The sequence below is a fragment of the Schistocerca gregaria genome, chromosome 11, assembly GCF_023897955.1.
Source record: "Schistocerca gregaria isolate iqSchGreg1 chromosome 11, iqSchGreg1.2, whole genome shotgun sequence".
NCBI classification, from domain to species: Eukaryota; Metazoa; Arthropoda; class Insecta; order Orthoptera; family Acrididae; genus Schistocerca; species Schistocerca gregaria.
The window spans coordinates 22,911,869-22,930,881 of NC_064930.1; the positions used below are offsets into that span (position 1 = coordinate 22,911,869).

At 43.6% G+C, this 19,013-nt stretch overlaps 1 protein-coding gene across 5 annotated transcripts in view; it reads left to right on the forward strand.

The window, feature by feature from the left end:
* The window catches only part of LOC126295433 (protein brambleberry-like), a 200,612-nt gene that overhangs the window by 23,134 nt on the left and 158,465 nt on the right, over positions 1-19,013 (forward strand). The window lies entirely within an intron of this gene.

Here is a 19,013-nt window from a genome sequence, read left to right on the forward strand (position 1 = left end):
GAACTGCTTGTCGTCTTAGCTTCACAATCATCTTCCGCTGAATTATGTTGACTCCCTCGTAGAAACTGTTTATTCACACACAAATGGTGAGATTTAGCTACTTTCTTAAACACTTTAACACTATATCTTGGCATTTTAAATGGTAAATCATACAAAAATAAAACTGAACACAGTCGTAATTCTCACACTAACAGCAGAACTGAAATGTTTATATTTCTGCACCACAGACAATAATAACTGCCAAAGATCGCTAGCAGAAGGCAAAGTTAACACGACGTAAATGGGTCCACAGTGTTCTATACTCTTCTGATGTTTTTATGACAGCAGAAAGTAATAAAACATTGCAAACAAAAGTGTGTCATCTAGAAAAGTGGATGTGGCACTGCACAGTGATTGGAACAAGACACTTTTTAATTGTAGTTTGAATTAATCTGTGAAAATTGGATACAGTATTTCTAACATGGTGCAGAACTATCTGGTGGCAAATAGTTTTTCTTATCATTTTTGACCAGTTTTGCCAATGTCCCCCCTTAAAAAATGTAATCATAATTATTCATCCAAAATAATGGTTCTGATGTCAAATCCAGTATTTGTGGAACAATATCAGACATTATTAATCTTGTGTAAAAAATGAGCTTTTAAACTTTACAAGAGGTCCTCCTTGCTCTAACCTCAAAGTGTACATTGCTAATGCATGTCGCAAGCAATCGTTGGATGTTATTGTGGCAGAACAGCTGATTTTGTCGCCTATGACATAATGTTGGTTTGGTTTCAATCACACGACAAATATCGATCATTTAACATAATAATGACCTTAACATACTACCTGCTAGAATGCGGTGAAACTGAATTATCAGAGAAACACTCCATTTTCACAGTAAAAACACACACACACACACACACACACACACACACACACACACACACACACACACACACACAAAATAATTACCTTAATGCTGTTTTTCCCACATCTTGGGTGTTTGTTATTAATAACTGTGCAACAGGATTATGGACATAGGTACACATAAAATAATGGGAATGAAACTTCCAGCTAACCCACACTGTGCGCTATGCTACAGGCCAGTCTGTCATTAAATTGTAGGTTCCACCTTCAAGACAGAATTGTTAGTAATATTTAAACATATGTAGTGCAATAGTACTTTATATATCAGTAAAAGTAAAAAAGAAAACAAATAAAGAGCAGCCTACACAATGTGAATAATTCATATCATTTTGTCACCACAACCAGGTTTCAGTTTTCAGTTGGAATTGTCAAAATCATTTTGACATTAAGGGTGGAAATGTGTGATTCGTATATTAGTAGTAAAAAGATGAATCTAATCTGTTTGTTGGCTACTACATATTGTGCTGCCATTCTCTGCCTCTAACTTGACACAGGTACGTGTTGGAAAGGATTAATGACCATATGGTTTTTGAAGGGGAACTGAATATCCTAACATCCAAATTCACCAAAAATAAATGTAGAATTTAAAAAAGCAGATAGAATTTCACTTGACGCTTCCTACGAGATGTTCTCTGCTCCTTGCACTAAACGTGTGTGCGTAGACCAGATGTTGCTTAAATTCAAAGAAACAGTATCAACAGCAGTTCAGAGAAATATACCAAATAAATTAATAACAGATGGTACTGCTCCTCCATGGTACTCAAAACAGGTCAGAACACTGTTGCAGAAGCAAAGGAAAACACATTTAAGAGTTAAAGAACACAATCTCCCAGATTTTACTGAAGCTTGAAATTTAGGATTGACTGCAATGAGAAACAGCTTTAATACGAGTAGTTTCCCCAACAAAATTCTGTCTTGAAATCTGGTAGAAAATCCAGAGAGATTCTGGTTGCATGTAAAGTACACCAGCAGCAAGCTACAATCAGTACCTCCACTGAAAGATATGAATGGTAACATTACTGATGACAATAATACTGAAGTGGCGTTACTAGATATGGTTTTCTAAAAGTCCTTCACCAATGAAGATTAAATGAATGTTCCCGAATTCGATTGGAAAACAGTTGCCAACATGAGTAACTTACAATAGATATCCTCAGTGTAGTGAAGCAGTGTAAATCACTTAATGAAGGGAAGGTTCCCAGTCCAGATTGTATACCAGTCAGATTCATTTCAGAGTATGCTGATGCGATAGTTCCATACTTAATCGTAAACGACCACTTGCCCGATGAATAGCCCGTACTTAAATACTGGAGGCCAGCCGGTGTGGCTGAGCAATTCTAGGCGCTACAGTCTGGAACCGCGCGACCGCTATGGTCGCAGGTTCAAATCCTGCCTCGGGCACGAATGTGTGTGATGTCCTTAGGTTAGTTAGGTTTAAGTAGTTCTAAGTTCTAGGGGACTGAAGATCTCAGATATTAAGTACATAGTGCTCAGAGCCATTTGAACCTTAAATACTGGAAAGTTGCACTGTTCACGCCAATACTCAAGAAATGAACTAGGAGCAGTTTATTGAACTACAGACCAATATACCTAATGTCTATTTGCAGCAGGATTTTGAAACATATATTGTGGAACATATATTGAGTACTAAAAGGAATCCATTCAATTTCAGTTATTCAATAAATCGCACAAGACTGAAGATTTTTAGTTCAACTAAATATTTAATGGTTATGTTTATGAGGAACTTAAATTAGTAAATCACTTTGATAATGTTGTGGGGGTGGCAAAAAAGACTATGTTTTATTGACAGAAAACTTAGATGATGTAACAGATCTACTGAAGGGACTGTGTTCTTCATCTTCTGGAATATTACTGTGTGGTATGGGTTTGTTAGTAGATTGGGTGGACAGAAGGAACTGAAAAAGTCTAAAGAAGAGCAGCATAATTTGTGTTGTTATGGCAAAATAAAGAAGTGTCATGGATATAAGTGAGCTGGGGTGGAAGTCATTGAAACAAAGATGTTTTTATTGCGTAAAGATCTTCTTTGAAAATTCAATCCCCATCTTTCTCCTCCGAATGTGAAAATTTTTTGTTGACACCATTCTAATAAAATAAGAGAAATCAGAGCTCACACGAAAATATTTAAGTGTTCATTTTCCCAGTATTGTTAGAGAGTGGAATGGCAGGGAAATAGTTCGAAGGTGGTTTGATGAACCCTCTGCCAGGCACTTAATTATGAATTGCAGGGCAATTGTGTAGATGCAGATATGCTGTACACCACGTGTAAGTGCAGTGCTTGGATGGCTGTTTGTAAAGTTTAGCCCATTATTTTCACAAATGTGCAACAACTGGTAAAAAAATGAAGTTAAAGTGCTGCTGCTGACTTACACGTTTTTATCTGTTAGTGATGGTACTGTAAGGATTTTGTGTGGATGACTGTTTGTAAGTGTATTCCATGCAATGAAGCTTCTAATGTGCAGATAGTTCAGATGATAAAGAAAGGGACCTTCAGAATGTGTGAGTGAGTGCTTTTGCAATGAATGGCCGAGTTTATGTTTTAGCTTTCAAATATCCTATGTGAGTGTGCCACTGTGCCAATGTTTGGTATACTTCGGATATGTGCATCAACAGTCAATGTAAAACTCAGCTGAAGATGGCCCCGTCATTGTCAACTGAAATATTGCAGCAAGATGTGAAAAATTATACGGCTGCAGTCCCGAAATGTCACGCAGGAAACATCGTAGTTGTAACCAAACAGTTGGGTAAACTACTTACTTTCCGAGAAGTTAAAATTAAACGAATGGCTGAAATACATTATCTCGATATGTCACTCCGTCCTGCAGTAACCTGTGATGAGAGTAAGGCGAAGATGACCGCTTTGAGCTCCTGTGGCTTCGGCCATGTGTTGAGTTCAGTGGTGTGATATACAAAAACTATTTCTGAGGGTACGAGAGATCAGAAACAAAGTGAGTACGAGTTTAATCTTCCTGGTTGCATACTTTATGTAGTAAGACACCTGTCGTTACGTTAGTGCTAACGGACTTCTATTGCTCCCGCTGTAGTTCCTCGGGTATTAAGACTCTGAGAACTGTGGTGCTGTAGTAGCTTCGTACTCGTCAACTTGTCTACTCGCTCTCTCTTACTGGAGCGAGCAGACGTGTGAGGCTAGTTGTGAATTTTCGTTAGTACGGAAGATGAGTACACAATCTTGCTGCTGTAAAGTAGCACTGGTGAGGTGAACTGAACTATTATCGAGATCAGGTGGTCTTCGAGGAACCTTTGTTTTGTGAGACTGGAGTGTGCCAGACAAAAATTAACTAATGGAAAGTACATAATTTGGAGATGTGCTATTAGAGCTAGAGTGACGCACGGAATAAGTTTCGTGCTGTAATCCACATTTCATATGAAAGAGATATTAATTTCATCCAGTGTGTGCAAAATTGTTGTATTCCTGTTTATCTCATTTCCACCATGACAAAACGTTCTGTATAAAACAAAAACTGGGCACGGAACATTGTCACTGTTATCGCTGCGACCAAAAAGTGCGCAGTTTCTGTATTGGCAGCTTACACTTGTGGGCTGACAGTGACAGTGAGTTGTGTAGCTTATAATTCATTTCTGTAACTTTTTTGAAAACTGTTGTAAATCTATTTTAATAATTAATACGAGTAACTATTTAGAGATTGCACTTTATCCTCATGTCTTTTCTTTTCTGGTACTGTCATTGCAGAGTTGGTAATGCTTCAAGATAATTGTTAGACATTCTTTGAACAGACATTAAATGTGAAACTAAATGTAGTGAAGTCTTCAAAAAAAGTTTATACATGTACAAACATATACACACATATATAAATGTGGGCTTGGGTGTGGGTGAATGTGTAAATAGAACAGTGTTTACTGGTAACCAGTCAGTCAGTCATTGTATTGGTATATTATAATCATCATGCCCCATAATTCCTTGTCATTTAGGCAGGTCAGACATTTTGTGACATTTCAACTTTCAGCTGGTTGTAAACCTGAAATCATGATTATGTGAAATAAATGAATAGTAATTTACAGTCTGATGGTGAAAATTTCTTTCAAATAGTTTGAGTATGTAGTATGAATGTCACGAATCAGCAGTTATGTGTGTGGAATCGTGTACTTGCTCTCCTTTCTTAGTCGAGGTCAGTTGTACCTGACAACCGACTCGGATGACAAGTCGGCTACGGTGGAGGCTCAGGAGTCGAATCTAAGAGATGACGTCAAAGGACTCGCTGGCAAGTTTTAAAGCAAGTATATGGAGCTCATTTCTGACTTCTAGCATGTGTATGTAACTTTTTACTCCTCTGTTCAGTGTGCTCAAGATAGTTGAAGCCCCACGTGGGCAGTCCCTGGCCCTCAATTAATTTTGTTTCTGGCTGTAATTTACCAGGTATGTGAGTTCATTAATGTGAACTGAAAGAGAAATCACGTGAGGAACAACTCCCAGCAATGCATATTCCGAAGGACTGGCAATTAGGTGACTCAGGCGAGCGAGATGGTGTGCCCGTGGCCATTGCATTGTGACGGCACGTCCGCAGGTAGCAGCGGCAAGGTGGCACATAAAATGCTGAAAGCTGGCAAGTGCTTGTGTATTTGAAATCACCCTAACTGAGATTGGAAGCCTCCACAAATTAGGAAAGCAGTAAGGGAAAATGGAAGCTATGTGACATGTACCCTGTGAACCTGAAACTAGTAGCTGTAGGTGTACTGTAAATAAGGGGACACCACAAGGACAAGCAGTAGTATAGCAGCAGTCATTGTACAGGAACAGTTGCAGTTCTGCAGTGAAACCTCGACATGACAGAAATGAGTTCTGCGCAGCAGTAAGCAATCTACGAGGAAGACTGTGTTCAGTTTTGGAATGCCACTGACTCTTGTCTGTGGTAGGTAGTTGACACATTGTCACATCCCAAGTGAGAGTTTTTCAAGGGATTGAGTGATTAGAGTTCGTATTGAAGGGAATCCGGACAGTCCACCCGATTTCGAGAAACAATCGATTGTCTGATGTAAATTCCCGAAGGTGGATATATGTGACTGGTCAGTGACAAGAAGAAGTAAGAAACTCGGAAGGTAAAATTACATTTGAGTTTACTATTAATCACAATTTATAGACTGATTTTCCTGAGTGAGATACCTCCAAGCTAAAGCTGAGTCCTACACACAGGTACAGTGGTTGGGTTACTTATCAACTCCAACCTGTAAGTGGCTCCTACTGTCTTACCATCTGACTTCTGCCGCTGGGTGCTAGGATCTGGAGTTTTATTGTTTAGTTATTTATTTTACTTTCCCCTTCGATCCCGCCGTCCTTAAAATGACGTAATGTCGAAGGGCTTTGTGTTGACTTGTTGGCTCCCTTTGTTTCTTATTCTTCATCTTTCAGAAGTTGAGTGGACAGGATAGGAAGCCTTTCCCTATATGGCTACAAATTACGTCCCAGGTACTTCATTGACTTCTCGTGACTTAATGTAGTCTTTCTTTCTCTCATACACCTTTTACTCTGTGCCTCAGTTATTAAGCTTTCATTTCCTAGAGATCTAAGTCTGTCACCTTATTTGTTCTTTTATTGCCAGAGTACTTCACCTTACAAATCTTGGCAAATTGCTAATTTTATTGTGTGCCTGACCGAGTCTCGAACTCGGGACCTTTGCCTTTCGCGGGCAAGTGCTCTACCATCTGAGCTACCGAAGCATGACTCACGCCCGGTACTCACAGCTTTACTTCTGCCAGTATCTTGTCTCCTACCTTCCAAACTTTACAGAAGTGTCTCCTACCTTCCAAACTTTACAGAAGCTTCGGTAGCTCAGATGGTAGAGCACTTGCCCGCAAAAGGCAAAGGTCCCGAGTTTGAGTCTCGGTCGGGCACACAGTTTTAATCTGCCAGGAAGTTTCATATCAGCGCACACTCCGCTGCAGAGTGAAAATCTCATTCTGCTTATTTTATTGTCCTCCCACATCACATTCCTCATGTGGTCCTCACGGCTTCTTCTGTTGTGCCAGAGATCTGTCTTTACAGTTCCTGACATAAATATCGTTTAGCTGTGAACATGACAATAGTTGTATCTCTGAGAAAACTGAGTAATTTAGGGATGGAGTGAAATACATTTATTCTCTCTAAGTAAACAGAATAAGTTGTAGAACAGTGCTTGTCTCTGGTGGATGTGAACCAGTATTGTTAGAGTAATAGGAACAGTATACTATAATCTAAATGTCCCTAGAAGGTCAGCAATGTAAGGAAAATACAGGTTGCTACTAACCACAAAGATGACATGTGAAGTTGCAAACAGGCAGAATTAAGACACTTACACGTTAGTCACAACCTTCGTCAGAAAAAGAAAAGGAAACACACACATGTTCTAGCCCGAGCTGCTGAAGATAGCAGTCATGTATATGTGAGGCATGTTTGCTTGTGTGTGTGTGTGTGTGTGTGTGTGTGTGTGTGTGTGTGTATCTTTCTGACAAAGGCTGTGACCAAAGCTAATGTATAAGTGTTTTTTAATTGTGCCGGTCTGCAGCTTAACGTGTCATTTTTATGATAAGTGGCAACCTATCTTTTGCATTGTTTATATTCTGACCTGGAATTTCTGTTGTTCGATTTTTGTCTGCTGTAGAAAGTGTCAGGCCAGTGAGCTGCAAGAGTGAAGCCACTGTAAGACACCTCTTACAGTAAGGTATCTACGTGTTCCTCCTGAGAGTCGTGTCACACACACACACACACACACACACACACACACATTCTCTGGCGTTTTGGCCAGTTACTGCTCATCCTCTTTGCTACACCCATTAACCCTATTATGAACTCTTTCTTCCCGTGTATCTCCGGCTCTCTTGTTGTTGACGATTTTGTGTTCTGTTGCAGTTCTCCACTGACTTTGTCCTCAAACAGCATCTTCAGTGACGTCTCAATTGTCTTTACTCGTGGAGTATCGGAGATGGCTTTCACTTTTCCACTGACATAACTGCTTGTATAAGTTCCTGGCAACACAGTGGGTTTCTTCCATGGTCTTTACACCTGGGCCTGTTGCTCTTCCCTTCTCTGTAACTGTGAAATTCCTGGGGCTCGTGCTTAATAGGAAACGTTTTGGGTCCACAACACGAGTCGTACCTGGCTGCGTGCCGTATCTGGTCCCTCAATGTTGTACGTGTTCTAAGCGGTACCTCCCGGGGAGCGGACCGGACCGCTCTCCTCTGTTTTTACCGATCCCTTGTGCATCTGAAACTAGGCAGTGGGTGTTTCGTTTATGCATCTGCGAGTCATCCTCTTACACCCTTATAACACAATCCACCATCGTGGAATCCATTTGGCCACCTGTGCCCTTTACCTTAGCCCGGTCGAGAGTCCCTGTGCGGAAGCTGCTGAAATACAACTGTGATACGGGCGTGATGTCCTCCCCAGCCACGCCTGGCCACCCGTCCCGTGTCCTCTTTTTCGATGACTCCCTCGACTGGCAGTATGGGGCAGGCCCTTCCTTTCTATTACCTTCTGGAGTTCGCTTTCAGCTACTGCTCTGACAGCTCGTATTCACACTACCTGCCACATTCTCACGAGTGTTGAACCTCTCGCTGCCTCGGCTTCACGTAGTGGCTCGTGTGCATCTTGGACATAATTTGCTTCCCGAGGAAAATGCTCCGTACCTTTGCACACGACCTAACGATTGCACCGTAGTGTACACTGATGACTCTGACTGTCCGTGGTGTCAGGTGTGCTTTTGTCATTGATACCGACCATTTTCGGTGTCGGCTTACAGAACACTCCTCAATTTTTAACCCAGAGCTCTTCGCCCTGTATTTGCCCACCAAATCCGTCTGGCGACACGGGCTTTTTAATTGTCGTACACTCAGGTTCTGTTAGTGCCCTTCAGAGCCTCTGTGTGCTATACACAGTCCGTACCTTCGTTCAGTGGGTTTAAGAAAGCTTCTACTTGCGTGCTGTTGAAAGACCCACCGTGATTTTCGTGTGACTTCCTGGTCGCATCAGTCTCGTGGGAAATGAGGCTGCTGACGCTGCTGCACTACTCCTACCTCAGCCTGCTACCTCTTTCGTACCTAGTCTTTTCACACAGGGAGAAGCTCTGGGGAATTAAAACCTCTCCCAGTGGCTTGGCTGACCTCCTATTGGCCCTCCAACACGAGGAGATCATTTTAGCTAGGTTTCGTATTGGGCCTGCATTTAGCCATTGCCATATGTTAAGTGGTGATCCCCCATTTGTTTGTGCTCACTGTCAATCTTTGACAGTTCACCATTATCTGAGTGGTTGCCCTTATTTTAATCACTTGCATTCCAGTGTAGGTTTACATGCGTGCTGTTGACTGCAGTCGAGTTTTTATCCATCGTAGCAGTAGGACAAAGAACATTTAATCTGTGCTTCAGGACCTCCGTTGTCTCTACGGCATAATTAGTAGACTTACCTCTGAGGCAAAGTCCTTTGTTTTAGCTCTTTCTCTCCTTTGGTCAGGCTTAACGTTTGTCGCTTATAATTTCTTTTACATCTTGATTATTTAACGTTATGACGTGGATCCTTAAGACGTCAGCTGTTTTTGCTGCCCTAAAATGAACTTGAACTCCCCCTCCACCTCCTCCTAAAAAACAGGTAATTGCAGATATCTGTTGAAACACCAGAGAAAATACACCTAACAACTCTTAGAAGAGGGGACACTGTGACATAAATTCTTGACCTGTTGAGACAATACTTGCTAGAAATTCAGAATGCTTCCTAGTCCAATAACACTCCTCTCCATTCCACTCACCTGTCCTAGCTCACAAGTCCTATTTGCAGCTAATTAATCAGGAGTCGACATCCTAGATCTTTGTGTAAGGCATGACGGAGCACATACTGGTGCGCTGGATGCATAGTTTTTATATTTAGGTTTTCCAATATCCATACATACCGAAAGTCCCCCCCCCCCCCCCCCCCCCCACTATAGTTTCTGTCTGGTTAGGTTTATCTCAGGAACTGAAGTAGGATTTTGATAAAGCTTTCACTAACAGGTAGCGTGATTCATGGGGAAGCATCGTGTATATAATTCGTTACTGCTATACCAAACAATTTGTCTTGCAGTAGGTATTTAGTGCAATCCGTTTGAAGCCAAGGTGGATTACTTGTGCAATGTAAATTACTGTTTTGGCATGGGGTTACGTACGAGTTATTGGATAGAAAGTACATTGATGAAAACCATCTTTCATTATGGTTAAAAACATGTTTTATTCTTTCATCTTACATTAAGCTTAAGTTATATGAACCATGTTATGGTGGGGTAGAGTTGAAATTCTCGCTTGGCTGCCTAGAATTAGATTACTTTACATTTTCCTTCCGTCTCTTAACATGGTTGCTGGGATGGTTGCTTTGAATAGGTGACAGCTGATTCTTCAGCTCAGTTATTGTATGGCTGGGAGCGAACTCAGCAAGTAATGCTCCCCATTACCAGTTTGGTGGCGACTGCAGTCTGCCTCCTATATCTGAACTGTGTTGCTGTTCAGTTGAATGACTTACAAGGGGAAGGCCTCTACAGCCATCAGATTTGGCTTGTATTTGCATAGGTCACTTGTGTACCACTTAAATTCAAGATATTTTGGCTCTGAGCACTATGGGACTTAACTTCGGAAGTCATCAGTCCCCTAGAACTTAGAACTACTTAAACCTAACTAACCTAAGGGCATCACACACATCCATGCCCGAGGCAGGATTCGAACCTGTGACCGTAGCGGTCACGCGGCTCCAAACTGTAGCGCCTAGAACCGCTCGGCCACCCTGACTGGCACCATCTTCACATTTTTGTGAAAGTCACCCCTAAAGTATCTAACTACCTATCGACACAAAACTGATGGGATTGATATAGCTGAAAACTGATTATCATGTATGGGGTCCACAAATGCTTATTTTCTGAGAAATAGAGAAGATAAAGTCTTAAAACCGCTACTTATAAACTCATAATGTTAATGCCCTTCACGAATGTGGTACTGGCCAAATGACCGAGCAACTGCCTTAGGAGTGGAAGACCTGTATTTGATTCCTATGTGCATTCTGTAATTTTTTTTTCCCCGTATGTATTTTTTTCTACATCAAAGTTAGTGGGAATAGGAAGGTTTAGGTAAATAAATGACTAATAACAAGGTAGGTAAATAAAGTTTTGAAACAACTTGGATTAATGAAGCCTTACAATTTTAATCCTGGTCATTTTACAATCGCTCTTTTACTCCTGTTTTATGTCTCATCACATTCCTTTTAACAACTAGATAGATGTCGCCTGTAGTAAAAACTCGCAAAGAAAATACGCCTTCGGAAGAAAAATATAGCACCAAAAAATAATTAATGTAGAGTAATGAAATTTTGGGTAAACATTTGTCTAGGTTACATGGCAAGATTACAAGTTAATGCAAGTGTGAGATAAGACACTGCAAATGTGAAGTGATGCTATACTAATAACTGGTATAACCACCACATTGTCGAATGCGAGAATGCTAACATGCACGCATTGTGTCGTACAGGTGCCGTAAGTCAGTTTACGGGGTGGAGTTCCACGCCTGTCTTACTCGGTTGGTCGGTACAGGGACGGTGAATGCCGGTTGTGGATGACGCCACGAGTCTTAGTCCGACGGTGACCCGTATGTTCCTGACTGGAGACATGTCTGGGGATCGAGTAGGCCGAGGCGACGTGTCTACAGTTAGTAGAGCGTGCAGGGTTTCAACACTGGTATGTGGAAGAGCGTTATCTTGTCGGAAGAAACCTCAGGGAATGCTGTTCACGAATAGCATAACAACAGGTCAAATCACCAGACTGATGTAAAATTTTACAGTCTGGGTGTGTGGGCTAACCGAGAGAGTGCTCCTGCTGTTATACAAAATCGCGCCAGAGACCGTAACTCCAGGTGTAGCTCCAGTGTGTGTAGGACGCAGACCCGTCAGTCACAGGCTCTCAACTGGGTGCCCCCTAACCAGCACACGGCCACCACTGGCACCGAGGCAGATTTCGCCAGAAAATGCAACAGACTTCCACCCTGCCCTCTAGTGAGCTTTCGCTCGATACCAATTAAGTAGCAAATGGCGGTTGTTTGGAGTCATTGGAATGCACACTACAGGGCATCTAGCTCATAGCTGTTTTTGAAGTGACCAGTGTTCAACAGTTACTTGTGCCACTGCGGTGCCAACTGCTGCTCATATTGTTTCTGCAGATGCCCTACAATGTGCCAGAGCCGTACACCAAACGCGACGGTTTTCCCTCTCGGTAGTGGCATAGCTGATACTCTTTGCGATTGTACATTCTCACGACCACCGCTGCCGGCAGTCGTGTACTGTGGCCGTATTCGTGCCGAGTGTTTCTGCAGTACTGCAGAAGGAACTTCCAGCTTCTCATAGCCCTGTTAATGGGTGTCCAGAAAAGGACTCCCCGATTTCAAAATTAAATATCTTAAAAACAAAGGTCGATAGAGGACTACACTAAACGCTATGTTTATTGTGAAAGCTGTAAGAAGTTTATACAGCAGTTTGAAATAATAGTTACAAAAGCTGCTAACAGACGGTGCTGTAATCTCCATACGTAGTGATCCGAAGCCCAGAGCGATCAGTTTCACTATTGAAACGTGAAAGGAGGTTAGCGTACCGAGGGAAGAGATCAAAACCGTGTACTCCATTGAACAGCGCGTTTTTCTGGTGCTAGAGTACCACAGGTTAGAAGAGAATCCTTCGGCAACAAGGTGAAGTTTTCAAGCACGATTTAATGTTCCAAAAGGACCCGATGCGAAAACCATTTGTATGTTCTTTGCAAAATTTCAATGAACAGGCAGCGTAACTGATGACCTAGAGGGGCATGTTGGCCGCAAGCAAACCGCAGTTACGCCTGAAAATATCGCCACAGTTTCTGGAATTATTCAGTGAAATCCAATGTTTTTCGTCCGTAGAATTGCATCTGAGACTAGTTTCAAGCATTCTAGCACGCAGAAAATACTGAGAAAGAGCCTACATGTGTTTCCATTCGAAATTCAAATGCACCGGGCCATACCCGTACAAGCTGTGCAACAGAGGGTTGCCTTTGCTAATCAGATGCTCACAATGATTGATAGCGAAGGATTTGATGTTGGCTGCACCCGGTTTACAGATGAATTACACTTCCACCTGAATGGATACATGAATAAGCAGAACTGACGATTTTGGGGTTCCGAAAAACCGTATTGGTGTGAAGCGAAACCCCTGTATTCTCCTAAAGTTACTGTGTGGGCTTCAGTATGCAGCAGATGCATTACTGGCCCTTTTTTCATTCGAGAAACGGTCACTGGTTCACTTTACATTGCAATGTTGGAACAATTTGTCGCCACACGGCAAGCGTTAGAGGGTCGACCAGGTACTGAATGGTTTACGTGAGAGGGAGCTCGCCCACATCGGACCGAACGAGTGTTTTGCTTTCTTGAGGAATACTTCGGAAATCGAGTCATTGCTTCGGAATATCTCAAATTTACTGCTGCAGGCACGGATTGGCCTCCATATTCGCCGGATTTGACTCCCCGTGCCTTTTCTTTTTTTTTTTGGTGGGGCACAGTGAAAGACACGGTCTACCCGAAGCGTCCTGCCACGCCGGACAAGTTCGAATCGGCGATCTCTGTGGCAAGTGAATCCATTTCGGTTGAGACACTACGAAATGGTCGAAATGGTGATGACGAATTTCATTCTTCGTTTGCGCCACCTCTGTAGTGCCAATGGTGTACATTTTGAAAACGTTGTGGTGTGATTGTTTGCAAAGATTGTTTTCGTACGATTATTTCACTTACGTATGCCGATACGAGCTGTACAGCGTACAGCGCCATCTGTTAGCAGCTCTTGTAACTATTATTTCAAACTGCTGTATAAACTTCTTACAGCTTTCACAATAAACATACCGTTTACTGCATTCCTCTATCGATCTTTGTTTTCGAGATATTTTATTTTGAAATCAGGGAGCCCTTTTCTGGACACTATACAACCCCGTTCGAGCTCGGTGAGGTGCCGGTAAGTGTCTCTGTCGCCTTAAAGGCAGTCTTGTCTAACGTGAGCTCACAAAGTCCATCTCAAAGGTAACTGAAGCTCAAGACTGTTACAGTGTGTATTCAAAGCAAACACGATGTGCATCCTTCTAGTTGTACTACTGGTGCCCCTCTTATGCAACTAGCGCGAAATTTGAGTAGACACATTGTTGCCACAGGTTCTGGAAACCAGGGAATTTCAAACACATCAGAGAAATATTTGGGGGAGGGGAGGGGGACACGTGCTGCTTCCCTACTCCCTCATTACTACTGCTCCTCCCCTTCCCACCCTACCCCTCCCCTCTGCTTGTGGTCAGTGCTGCCACCACTTCTTGCCGCTAGCCTAGCAGCTGACGACGAGAGGCACGAGTAGCGGTTTGCTTGGAACTGGTTGTCAAAGACTGTAGACGCAGCGGCCGTAGACATTTGTCACGTGTGCACAAGTTGTCTGAGTGACTGTACGAATATGTGTGTGCTCTCGTTGTCGGACAAAAGCTGGGGCAGAAAATTTAGTTGTGAGAGTTTGTCTGTCTTTCCTACATGCCCATCTGTGGCTCAGCAATCATCTTTACAGTGACTTGCTACCTATCCTCATTATTATTGATTCTCAGAGTGTTTTAACAAATTATCTGTTGCACAGATTGATTGACGGAGTCTTATTTTGTCGACCTGCCGTCTGTGGCTTGAGAAACAATTAAAATCGCTCAAAAGAGGAAAGGCCGCTGGTCCTGATGGGATACCAGTTCGATTTTACACAGAGTACGCGAAGGAACTTGCCCCCCTTCTTGCAGCGGTGTACCGTAGGTCTCTAGAAGAGCGAAGCGTTCCAAAGGATTGGAAAAGGGCACAGGTCATCCCCGTTTTCAAGAAGGGACGTCGAACAGATGTGCAGAACTATAGACCTATATCTCTAACGTCGATCAGTTGTAGAATTTTGGAACACGTATTATGTTCGAGTATAATGTCTTTTCTGGAGACTAGAAATCTACTCTGTAGGAATCAGCATGGGTTTCGAAAAAGACGGTCGTGTGAAACCCAGCTCGCGCTATTCGTCCACGAGACTCAGAGGGCCTTAGACACGGGTTCACAGGTAGATGCCGTGTTTCTTGACTTCCGCAAGGCGTTTGACACAGTTCCCCACAGTTGTTTAATGAACAAAGTAAGAGCATACGGACTATAAGATCAATTGTGTGATTGGATTGAGGAGTTCCTAGATAACAGAACGCAGCATGTCATTCTCAATGGAGAGGTGTCTTCCGAAGTAAGAGTGATTTCAGGTATGCCGCAGTGGAGTGTCATAGGACCGTTGCTATTCACAATATACATAAATGACCTGGTGGATGACATCGGAAGTTCACTGAGGCTTTTTTGCAGATGATGCTGTGGACTGTTGCTATTCACAATATACATAAATGACCTGATGGATGACATCGGAAGTTCACTGAGGCTTTTTTTGCAGATGATGCTGTGGTGTATCGAGAGGTTGCAACAATGGAAAATTGTACTGAAATGCAGGGGGTTCTGCAGTGAATTGACGCATGGTGCACGGAATGGCAATTGAATCTCAATGTAGACAAGTGTAATGTGATGCGAATACATAGAAAGATAGGTCCCTTATCATTTAGCTACAAAATAGCAGGTCAGCAACTGGAAGCAGTTAATTCCATAAATTATCTGGGAGTACGCATTAGGAGTGATTTAAAATGGTATGACCATATAAAGTTGATCGTCGGTAAAGCAGATGCCAGACTGAGATTCATTGGAAGAATCCTAAGGAAATGCAATCCGACAACAAAGGAAGTAGGTTACAGTACGCTTGTTCGCCCAATGCTTAAATACTGCTCAGCAGTGTGGGATCCGCACCAGGTAGGGTTGATAGAAGAGATAGAGAAGATCCAACGGAGAGCAGCGCGCTTCGTTACAGGATCATTTAGTAATTGCGAAAGCGTTACGGAGATGATAGATAAACTCCAGTGGAAGACTCTGCAGGAGAGATGCTCAGTAGCTCGGTACGGGCTTTTGTTAAAGTTTCGAGAACATACCTTCACCGAAGAGTCAAGCAGTATATTGCTCCCTCCTACGTATATCTCGCGAAGAGACCATGAGGATAAAATCAGAGAGATTAGAGCCCACACAGAAGCATACCGACAATCCTTCTTTCCACGTACAATACGAGACTGGAATAGAAGGGAGAACCGATAGAGGTACTCAGGGTACCCTCCGCCACACACCGTCAGGTGGCTTGCGGAGTATGGATGTAGATGTAGATGTTGAGTAGCTGGCCACACGCATGGATTTCCGTGACGGGCCAAAACCGCAGGCCGTTTCTGCAGGTATCTGTAATGGGATCTGGTGTGCCGATCTGAAACTGCTCGTTTTCCACTGACATGCGGGCCCTATTCGTCAGATCTAGTTTCACTGATCTGCCAGCAGGCCAGGTCTGTTTGTGTGCCATAATGCGGCAGATTTTTGTTATTTATCCATGGACCGAGGACTGTGGTGTTCCTCGGCAGGCCAGAGGCCACAGGCAACGGATTTCAGGAATTGCAACCGTCTCACTACAGGTACATTGTACAGTGTGGCATTTTCTAGATATTTTATTTCTTTCAGTACATTTTGAAACTTTGAAAGTAGTTTACACATTAGGAAGCAAGGCAGTTTGTACACTATATTCTCATATATTTCTCAAAAGAAAAGTCGCACAATATGTGTAAAGCAATAGATATAACACAGTGGGTAATAACTGACAATAACGAACGTAGTAGAACAGACATTTTATTGGCAGTCACCTACAGTGTCAGTTCACACAACCCTTCCCTGCCTTACACACTTCTTTCGAGAGACCTCCTTTCTTCGCAGGTTATTTCTGAAATCATTGAAGGTATTTTAAATCTGTCTCCCTACTCCAAGGAAATCCTTATTTTTGTCAACAAATGTGTTTCATTTCATTGGAATTAAATGACATCAGTGTCAACGAAACACACACATCATTCAGCTTGCTTTCTCCATCTAAAAACAGTTCATTACAAAAGATGTTGATGTTAGTACTTAAGATTTTTGCTCACATCAGGAAACGCTTTCTGATTGCAAATTTTTTTTAGATATTTCCTCGTTTTCACTATTGTTGCTTGTACCATTGCTGCAAAGACAGCTTGTCAACGTACGTCTTAACTTACCTTTGAGATCCCCCCCTGCGGGTTCGGGGGTAAGAATAGACCCGCGGTATTCCTGCCCGTTGTAAGAGGTGACTAAAAGGAGTCTCCAACATTTTGGCCTTAATGTGATGGTCCCCTAAGGGGTTTGACCACTGCCTTTCCAAATTTTTCGTTAGTGCATACCATTTGGGAAAGGAAGCCTTACATGGTGCATCTTACATCCATCTTGTCCTAAGATCTGGCACACCCAATATTGTCACGGAGTTGGACTTACATGGAGCTTCCGGCCACATCCACTGCAGTGTGTTCTGGGTAGCATACATTCCCTCCATTGTGCACTTCCATCTTTGCCCTCGTGATGTACATGGATATTTCGACACCCGACATCCGGCACGGTAGCCAGTCCGTTGTGGTGGGGTTGTCATGTACCCTCTTGGTGGTAACCCCCCTGACTACACAGGGATCGCACTGCTGATGCCTGAGCTGTTACCTCCCCACATATGCCGAGGAGTAGATTCCTATCGCTCTGGGGCATCAGGACTCCCGGTGAAAGCCATCCTGCCAGGTGGTCTTTGCTGTGGCTGGGTGGCGCCTGTGGGGAGAGCCCCTGGTCGGAGTGGGTGGCATCAGAGCGGATGACCTGCAATGAAGCGTGGTACATCATCTCTCACTGGTGGGCCTCCACCAGCAGTCTCTAAGCGGTTGAGGTCTAACTTCAAAGGCAAGCAATACAATCCGAGATCATTTCCCTCACTGGCCACTCCCTGGGAGGAACGCATGGCTAAAGACAGCAGTGGAGATTATTTACCCCGGTACCTTGTCTGTACGCGGGTTGATGGTGAATCTTTTATGGCGACCAAGCCTCAGTTCTTTGTGGAGCATTTAGAGGACAAGTTCGGGAAGGTGGAGGGCTTGACCAAAATGCGCTGTGGGTCAGTGCTCATCAAAACAGCATCTTCTGCCCAGTCACGGAGGTTGGTTGCTTGTGACAAGTTGAGGGATGTTTCAGTTAGCATCACACCCCATAAGAGTCTCAACATGGTCCAGGGTCTTATATTCCACAGGGATCTTCTTCTGCAGTCCGACGATGAACTACGCTCCAACCTAGAACGACGAGGTGTTCACTTCGTCCGGCACATCCATTGGGGTCCGAGGGATACACAGGTAGCCACCAGTGCCTTCATCTTGGCCTTCGAGGGTGATATCTTACCTGAAAAGGTTAAGATGATGGTTTACCGTTGTGATGTGAAGCCATATATCCCTCCTCCGATGCGGTGTTTTAAATGCTGGAAGTTCGGGCACATGTCATCTCGCTGTACTTCCGCATCACATGTCGAGATTGTGGACGTCCTTTGCATCCCGATACTCCATGTGCCCCACCTCCTATCTGTGTTAACTGCGGAGAACACCATCCCCCCTGCTCGCCGGACTGTAGGATATTCCAGAAGGTAAGGAAGATAATGGAATATAAGACCCTGGACTGCCTGACCTACCCAGAGGCTAGGCGGAAATATGAGCGGCTACGCCCTGTACCAATGCCATCAACTTATGCTGCTGCTGCAACACCGGTACGATCCTCTCCTGTGTTGCCACGTACTGTTGCCTCTCAGCTGTGTGAGAATGCACCAGCCCCCTTGGTTGTGGGGGCCATTTCCCTCTCTGTTGCTCCTGCTCCATCTACTTCAGGATCAACACCACCCCAACCATCGGGGACATTAGTTCCCCCTTCCGAGCCGGAGAAGCGGGAGACTTCTTCGGCTACTCTCACCAGGAAGCCCTCCCATCCCGGGCTTTGCCCAATGCCAAAGCGGACACCCGCAAATTTTTTAAGCAACCACGGGTCGTTGGTCGTAGGGCCTCACGGTCGTCGTCCGTTCCGGAGACTGACCCAGTGACGCCCTCCCAGCCAGACCCACCAAAGGCACAGCGTACAAAGCAG